Source organism: Perognathus longimembris, chromosome 13 (assembly GCF_023159225.1).
Source record: "Perognathus longimembris pacificus isolate PPM17 chromosome 13, ASM2315922v1, whole genome shotgun sequence".
Classification (NCBI taxonomy): Eukaryota; Metazoa; Chordata; class Mammalia; order Rodentia; family Heteromyidae; genus Perognathus; species Perognathus longimembris.
In genome coordinates, this window is record NC_063173.1 from 62,262,882 (window position 1) to 62,271,233 (window position 8,352).

An 8,352-nucleotide genomic window follows, 5' to 3' on the forward strand; every position below is an offset into this window, starting at 1 on the left:
TTTTGAGACAGGGCCTGACTTCTTGCCCTGGCATGTGTCTGGACTGCGAGCCACCTGGTTCAGGCTTTCCGGCATACTAGGATGACAGTTGCGCACCCTAGCACGCAGCCAGGGGGCGAGAAGTGGGGTGCTCGTGGGCTTTTCTGCCTAGGCTGGCTTCGAACCGCCATCCTCCCCACCCAACCTCCCGGGAAGCTGAGCCTGTCGACGTGAGCCGCAGTGCTGGCTCAGAAAGGCCAAGTGGGTGACGGGATGGAGGTCTCGGGGCGCAGAGGTCCGTCCCTCCTGTGGTGGAAGCGAGGCCAAGAGACGGATGGCCTGGGGGGGGTGTGGAGGGGGACACAACCGGACGCCTGCCTTGGGCGCACGGAGGAGTGGTAACCTGGGCTGGCGGCCCTCCACTCCCTTCCCCGCCACCTAGAGTGCCGTAGCCGGCGAGGCCACGGAGCGGGCAAGGGGCCTCCCTGCCTGCCTGCCTGCCCGCACGCCGCCTTCTGCCCCCCCCCCCCACCGCCCCGCCGTCACACTGTCAGACCCCCCCCTCCCGTGGCCCGCGCTGCTGCTGTTCCGCCTCCCCGACAGCGGTGCAGAGCCCTCAGACGCCCCCCTTTTCCACCCCCCCCCCGGGGCTCCTTGCAGGGAGGACCCCGAGCCCTGCTGCCCAGAGCATGTAGAAGCCTCCAACTCAGTCTCCTGGGTCAGGGTGCGGGCTGGTGCCGGGGCCTCGAACACCCGGCTCTTCCTGCAGCGTGGCCCCGGCCCTGGGCCCGGGGAAAGGCGGCCACCACTGGCTGTGTCTGCAGTGGCAAGAGGTCGGTGGCAGGGCTGCCGGGAGGTGGATGGGCGGGGGGGGGGGTGGGGTGGGGGGGCGGGGGAGGGGGCGGGGCGCGGGAGGTGCTCTGTGAGTCACGGCCCCGAGGCCCGCGTGGTCAGGTGCGGCCCCGCCCAGACGCCAATTAGTCGTCGTCACCCTTGCTCCGGTAAGCGCTGGACGGGAAGGGGGCCCTCGGCCCGGCCTCGGTGCGGGCGGCCCCCCCCTTCCTGGAAGGGGGGAGGGACCCCGTTAGTCACACCCACAGGGCAGGCCGCGCACGTGCTCCCCTGGGGCCTGGCTGGAATCCTCTGGAAACCCTGCAGCTGGAGCTCTGCCCAGCCGGGATCACCACCCCCCTCGGGGAATGGGGAGGAGGCCTCCCGGGGTCCCCAGTAGAATGGGGGGTATCCGGCGGCGCTGTGACCCCAAGGGTGTCACCACCCCTGGCTCCGGGCCCGGGGGCTGGGGAGAAGACTTCCTGCCCACGGTGGAGCCCACCAGGCCGCCCCCCTCCCCCGAGTCTCCATCCGCCCACGGGGGACCCGAGCCGCAGGGGCCCCTCAGGAGCCTGACCCCTGTGGCCCAGGGAGGGGCTTCCTTCAGAGCCTGGGGCGGCCCAGCTCTAGGTGGGTCCTCCCAGAGCTGAAGGGGGGGCAGGAGCCGCTGTCGGGCGGGGGGGGGGGGGGGTCCTACAGCCATCCTGGGGAAAGGGATGGAAAGGGCCAGCACGCTGGGCTGCGCGGGGCCTTCTGGGGTCGCCAGCGGGAACCCCAGCTGGTGAGGCCCTGTCCGGGCGGCTGGGGGCCCCGTCGGCCCGCAGGGGCCACTGTGGGCAGCCAGCACCTCGTCCCCAGCCCCAAGGGTGAGGTCGGGTGGGAGTCCTGGGGTCCGGAGAGCCCCCTCCGCCCTCCTCCCCGCCCCCACCCCGGGGCTCTGGGCAGCCTGCTCTCCGGCGCCTGCCACCCTTGGGTGGGGCCTTTGAGGTGGCCCGCGGGGGCTGGGCGTGGGTGCAGCCGCGTTCCCGCGCCCTTTGAAGCCCGCCGCGCCCTGCGGCTCTGTCCCAGCCCCGTGAGCGGATGTCCGTCCACCCGCGTGTTTTGCCCGGCCTCCTGAGCTGCGCCCCCCCCGTCCCCCGGCCCCCTCTGGTCCCGTCCGGAGGCCGGGGAGCCGGCGAGGGGTGGGCGAGGCTGGCAGGTCCACCTCGAGGGGCCCGAGGGTGCCGGGCCAGCCGGCCGTTCTTAGCTGGGAAGTCGAGGCACAGAGGCCGGAGTCTCTGCCCAGTGGGGCCGTAGGGCAGTGCCCCAGGGCCTGTTCCTCCCTCGCAGGGCTTCCTGGCAACGCCAGGCCCCCCCGGTGCCCCAACGCCACCCCCCGGTGAGCCCGGGAAGCGGGCCCGGCCCTCATCAGAGCAGCCGCCTGCCACCCTGCCTGCGGCCGACCGCCGCGGCGAGACCGCCATAAACCTGTTTGCTCCCCCAAGCAGAGAGGAAGGAAAGGCCATGCCCATAAAACATCACAGCAGAGCCGACTTATCGCTCCCTCCGTTTCGCTGTAAAACTGCAGAATCAAAACGGCGGGCGGCTCCTTTATGGCGCAGGCCAAGCGGTTTCCGTGGAGGCGCCCCGCGCCCACGCCGGCCGGGGCAAGCCCTGGCCGGGGCGCCTTCCCAAGGCCACGCTGGCCGTGGCCTCCTGGACCCCGGCGGCTGCGGGAAGGGCTGGAAAGGGCCACGCAGGGGCTCGGGTGGTACAGAGCTAGTCTGGTGCACACAACGCTCAGGGATGCCACCTCGGCTCTGAGTTCGAGTCTCAGGACCAGCACCAAGAGTAGAGGTCAGGAGCCGGTGGGGTGGCTGGGTGGTCAGGCCTCCTCCGCCGAGGATGGAGGGGACCCCGAAGACCCCCGGCCGCCGCACACGAAGGCCTGGAATCCACGTCACAGACACAGGCAAGCACACGCACCACCGACACACACACGTGCTAGTGCGGCTCCTAGACCTCCTGTACACACACGTGTGTGCACCAGTGCCCTCCTAGACCTCCTCACCCCCTGTGCACACACGCGTGCACCAGTGCCCTCCTAGACCTCACCCCCTGTGCACACACGCGTGCACCAGTGCGGCTCCCGGCACACCCAGGAGCCCCTGGCACAGCTGCACGTGGCAGCCCCTCTCGCTTCCCATGCACGCTGCTTCCTCACCAATGCCTGGCTCCCTGCCGCCTGCCTTGCGGCCCCCCGTCCCTGGCCACCGGGCTCCAGCCTTTCTGGGGCCGCGGGGACAGAGGCCACCTGGACGCAGAAGCCCGGAGGCCTCCCTGGAGGCCCCCCTGGAGCCCACCCTGAAGCCCCCTTGGAGCCCCCCCTGGAGCCCCGCAGGCCTCTCGGCCCCCAGGCCCCCCGAGGGCCCCCCAGAGTCCCCCCCAGCCCCCCTGGACCCCCCTGGGGGCCCCCTGGAGGCCCCCCTCCCCCCCCCCAGGCCCCAGGCCTCAGCCCCGTGCTCTGTGGGGTTGGGAATCTCCTGGGCTCTCGGAAGGAACCTCTCTGGGTGTCTTGGCCCCGATGGACCTGGTGTGGGAGCCACCCAGCCACCATGCCCGCGGCCTCTCCCCCCCCCCCCAGCAACGCCAGGAGCTGCGAGGTGGCCATGGAAGCTGAGAGGGACGCCTAGCTCAGGCCTTCCCCGTGTGGGCAGCCTGACTTGAGGCCCTACCCTGGTGGTGGCTTCTACTCGAGGTGCAATGGGGTACAGAACTAGTGAGGAGGCAGAGGGAATGAGGGAGCCCCTCCATCTTAGGGAAGGTTCTAGAAGCCGTTGGATTTTCAGCTGAGCCAAGAACACAAGAGGGATAGACAGGCAGCTGGCTCCCACAGTAACTTGCGTGGGATCCTGAGACTCCTTTTCAAGGGATGTAGAGGGCAATGTGTCTGCCCATCCATGCACCGCCCATCCATCAGTCTGTCCTCCATCCACCCGTCCACCCACCCGTCCATCCACCCGTCCACCCACCCGTCCATCCACCCATCCATGTAGCTCACCTACTCATTCATCCATCCATCATCCATCTACCTATCCATCAGTCCATCCATTTAACCACCCACCTACCCATTCATCCATCCACCATCCATCCATCCCACCATCCATATGTCTATCATCTCTCCATCTATCCACCCACCCACCCACCTATCCAATCATCCCTCTCCCCACCCACCCATCCATTCACCTACCTATCCATCTAACCTTTCATCCCTCATCCATAAATCAACCATCACCTGTCACTCATCTACCCCACCATCCGTCTACCAAGGCACTCATTCATCTAACCACCTACCCACTCATCGATCCATCATCCTCCAGCTATCCATAAACCCGCCTGTCCATTCATTCACCCATCCACCCATTCACCTAGCTATTTCCCCCATCATCCGTCTAGTCATCCACTCACCCATCCATTCCTCTAGCCACCCTCCCACCCACCCATCCACCCAATCCATCTACTCATTCCACTCAACCCCATCCACTGACCCACCCGCCCATACATCCACCTTTCCCCATCCATCCATCCATCTATCCATCCATCTGCCTTCCTTCTGTCCTTCCCTCCATCCCCCTTCTCTCCTTCCTTCCTCCCTCCCTCCCTCCCAGCCCTCGGTCCCGTCCAGCCCCCCGCCCCACCCCCCGCCCCACAGCCCCTGGGGACCGCGCACAGGCCGCGCCCCGCCCTCCCTGGAAGCTGGGGAGCTCTTGCCCCTCCCGCCCTCCCCTGGCCCCCCCCCCCCGCCGCCCCTGGCTCTCCCACGTGGGTGGAGGCTGCCCCCTGGTGGCCATCTTGCCACCGAGCCGGGGAGACCAGGCGGGGCGGCTCAGGATGGCAAGGCCACGTCCCCAGGTTGCCTTCCTGGAGCCTCGCACCCACGGACGGGCCCGTGTCCACGGAGCGCCCCCGGGTACCCCTAGACTCCCCCGCAGCGGGCCTGGCCTCCCCAGGCAGGAGAGGGCTCCACCGCCGCCCGGGCCTCCTTCCCTCCCACAGGCCTTAACCAGGAAAGAGGCTGTACAGCGGCTGGCCACAGGGGGGCGACAGACCCCGGGGAACACCGAGCAGCCGGTCCACACCGGCCCCCCGCCCCCCCCCCCGGCAGGCACCCAGGCGCTCGGGAAACCAGCGGCAGCCAGGCAACCATGGAGTGTGCTCGCCAGACTCGGGGCGGGGGCTTGGGGGGGGCACGGGGGAGCCCTCGGCCAGGAGGCCCTCTGAGCGCTGTCCCGGGCACCTCCTCCTCTGCTTCAGGCTGGGGGCCTCTGGGTTGTGAATTGGAGACTGGGGGTGGTCTGGGCGGCATCACTGGGGTGCCAGGCACTGCCCTACCTGGTCCCTCCTCCTGGAGCCCCTCTGTCTTCTGCCTCCAGGGGCAGCCAGGGCCCCTGCCCGTCCCCTGTGGGGCAGCTGCCACCACCTGTCAGAGTGACACAGGCCAGGGCCTCCTGGACGGGAGGAGGCGTACGCGGGGAGGGGAGGTGGGGGGGGCACGGGGGGGGGCGGTGGTTCTGCAGGGCCTGCGGGCAGGCTCGGGAAGGGCGTCTTGGGAGAAGGCGGCCAAGCCCTTCCTGCCCCCGGCCGGCTCCCCTTGGCCTGCCCACGGGACACCTGCCGTCAAGTGGGGCCCGCTGAGGCCCCCCCAGGGGGTGGTTCGGACCCGGGCCCCTGAGGTCCCCGGCAAGAGTCAGTGAACCCGCGTCTCGCAGGCCCGCGGGGCAGAGCGGGGCTCCTGCGGCACTGCTGGGGGACCCCATGCTGGCACCCCAAGTCCTGCCAGGCCTGTCCACACTGGGGGCAGCTCTTGGAAGTGGGGCGGTAGGGTGGGGTGCCTGTGCCTTGGTGAGTACCCTCACCTCCCTGCAGGGTCACAGACCTGGGATCTGCCTTTTGGGGTCCCCAGGGTCTCAGGCACTTGGGCGGGGCGGGGGGTGGGGGACGGGGGTTCAGCCTCTGCTTCTGCTGTCTCTGGTTGACCCTCCTGGGTCCCCACCCCCTCCTAAGGGGGAGGGCTCCCATTTCCGGTGAGGGGTATGCACCCCCCCCCCCGGCAGGAGGCCTCTTCTTTCTCGGGTGGCGGGGCGACCCCCACCCCCACCCCACATGCACGCGGCTGGGACTGTACCCCACGGTGCCCCCCACCCTTGGACTGCATGGAGCCCGGGGGCTGGCGCTGCTGCAGACCACAGCCAACGGGGGTGCACCCCGCCCCACCCCCAACCCAACACAGGGTGCCGCCCCTGTGTTTCTCATCCTGCGGAACCAGAATCGGCGGGGGCTGAGCTCCTCCCACGTCGCCCCAACCAGAGCACCCCCAACTTTCCCCGGTTCCTGGGTGGTCCCGGGGGCCTCAGTGGGGGGATGGCGCCGCGTTCTCCTCGGCGTCCTTCTATCAGGCAGGGACCCCCTTCCGCTGTTGGATTACCGCGTCGCATCGTTCAGCTAAGGGCCGCGTCTCCAGCAGGACACCCGGGGCTCATGGCTGCCGTCTTGGTTACTCCGGGGACTGAGAGCTGAGGATTGCGGTGCAAAACCAGCCTGTGGTTCAAAAGAAAGTCTGTGGGACTCTCTATTCAATTCACTACTAACAAACGAGACGTGCAGCTGTGGCTCAAGTGGTAGAACGCTAGCTCAAGCTTAGTGCCCAGGCCCTGAGTTCAAGACCCGGGACCCGCACAAATAGATATATAAATAAAATACGAGTGAACAATGGGCGCGTGTGCCCGTGCGTGGGTGTGCGTGCCTGTGCTGCTCCCGGGGCTTGAACTCGGGGCCTGGGCACTGTCCCTGAGCCGCTTCTGTGCAAAGCCAGTGCTCTACCACTCTAGCCACAGCGCAATTGCGTGTTTTTCTGAGTAGCTTATTGGAGATGAGAGTCTTGGACGTTTCTGCCGGGGCTGGCTTTGAACCACGACCCTCGGTTCTCAGCCTTCTGGGTAGCGGGGATGACAGGCGGGAGCCACGGGCGTTCGGCTCCTCATTTTAAGCTGCTTTACTCCCGAGATGAGAGCCGCAGGCTGGGCCACCCAGTGCTGGTGACAGGGTCCCTCTGCAGAGGAGCCACGCGGACCGAGGAGGGCGCCCAGGCCTCCCGCTGCCCCCCCACCCCCCCGCGGGGTGAGGTGGGGTGAACGGGCGGATCTGTCTCAGTCTCCAGCGAGCCCTGCCCCGGGGCCTTCCTGTCGGGGAGCGAGGTGTTGTGGGCTGGTTCCGAGGGCTTCGGCCCACAATGCCCCCTGCGTGCAAGGAGTCAGCACGTGGAGGCGGGCGGAGGCGGGCGGAGGCGGGCGGCTGGGAGCGGCGGGGCCTGTGGCCTCCTGGATAGCAGATCCACTGCACCTGCCAGGCCCCATGGGGTGCCGGCTCCAGGGCCTCAGCCCTGGCCCCTCCCTCATGACCTCCCCCCTCCTCCCAACACCCCCCACCCCGCCTCGGCCCCCGCCCCTCTTTAGAAGGCCTGGGTGGGGAGGGTTCTGAGGCCGCCGGAGGACCACACTTCTCCCTGCCAGGACCGTTCAGCCAGCGATGGCCAGGAAAGAAGCCGCCCGGAGCCACTGGGGGGGGGGGGGGGCGGAAGAGGGGGAGGGGAGACGGGGTATGGGGAGGGGAGAGGAGGGGTGCAGGGAGGTGGGGAGGGGAGAGGGAGGGGTGCGGGGGTGGTGGGAGGGGTGTGGGGGGGTGGGGAGAGGGAGGGGTGCGGGGGTGGTGGGGAGGGGAGAGGAGGGGTGCGGGGGTGGTGGGGAGGGGAGAGGGAGGGGTGCGGGGGGTGGGGGGAGGCGGTGGGCCCGTGCCGGGCTCCCAGGTGGCCGCCCTCGGGCTCCGGGCCTGGCCGCTCTGGCGTTGTGCTGTGTCACGGGAGATAAGGCGTCTTAATAAACCAATCGATAACTGGTCCCCAGGCTCTAATGGAGGAGAACAACAGCGGCGGAGCCACCGAGCTTCGTCCACTCTAATCACATCAGGAGCCCTTGCAGGGACGCGGGCGGGCGCGTCCGCAGCTACGGAGGGGGCACTGGAGATAGAAGAGGGGCGTCTGGAGCTGGGGGAGGGGCACTGGGGCTGGGGGAGGGGGCACTGGAGCTGGGGGGCCGGGCATCTGGAGCTGGGGGGAGGGGCCGTCTGGAGCTGGGGGAGGGGGGCACTGGAGCTGGGGGAGGGGGCAACTGGGGCTTGGGGGAGGGGGCACTGGAGCTGGGGGGAGGGGCGTCTGGAGCTGGGGGAGGGGCACTGGAGCTGGGGGGAGGGCCGTCTGGAGCTGGGGGGAGGGTCACTGGGGCTGGGGGAGGGGGGCACTGGAGCTGGGGGGAGGGGGCGTCTGGAGCTGGGGGAGGGGCGTCTGGAGCTGGGGGCCGGGCATCTGGAGCTGGGGGAGGGGCACTGGAGCTGGGGGAGGGGGCACTGGGGCTGGCTGGGGAGGGGGCACTGGAGAGCTGGGGGAGGGGGGCACTGGGGCTGGGGGGAGGGGGGCACCTGGAGCTGGGGGAGGGGGCACTGGAGCTGGGG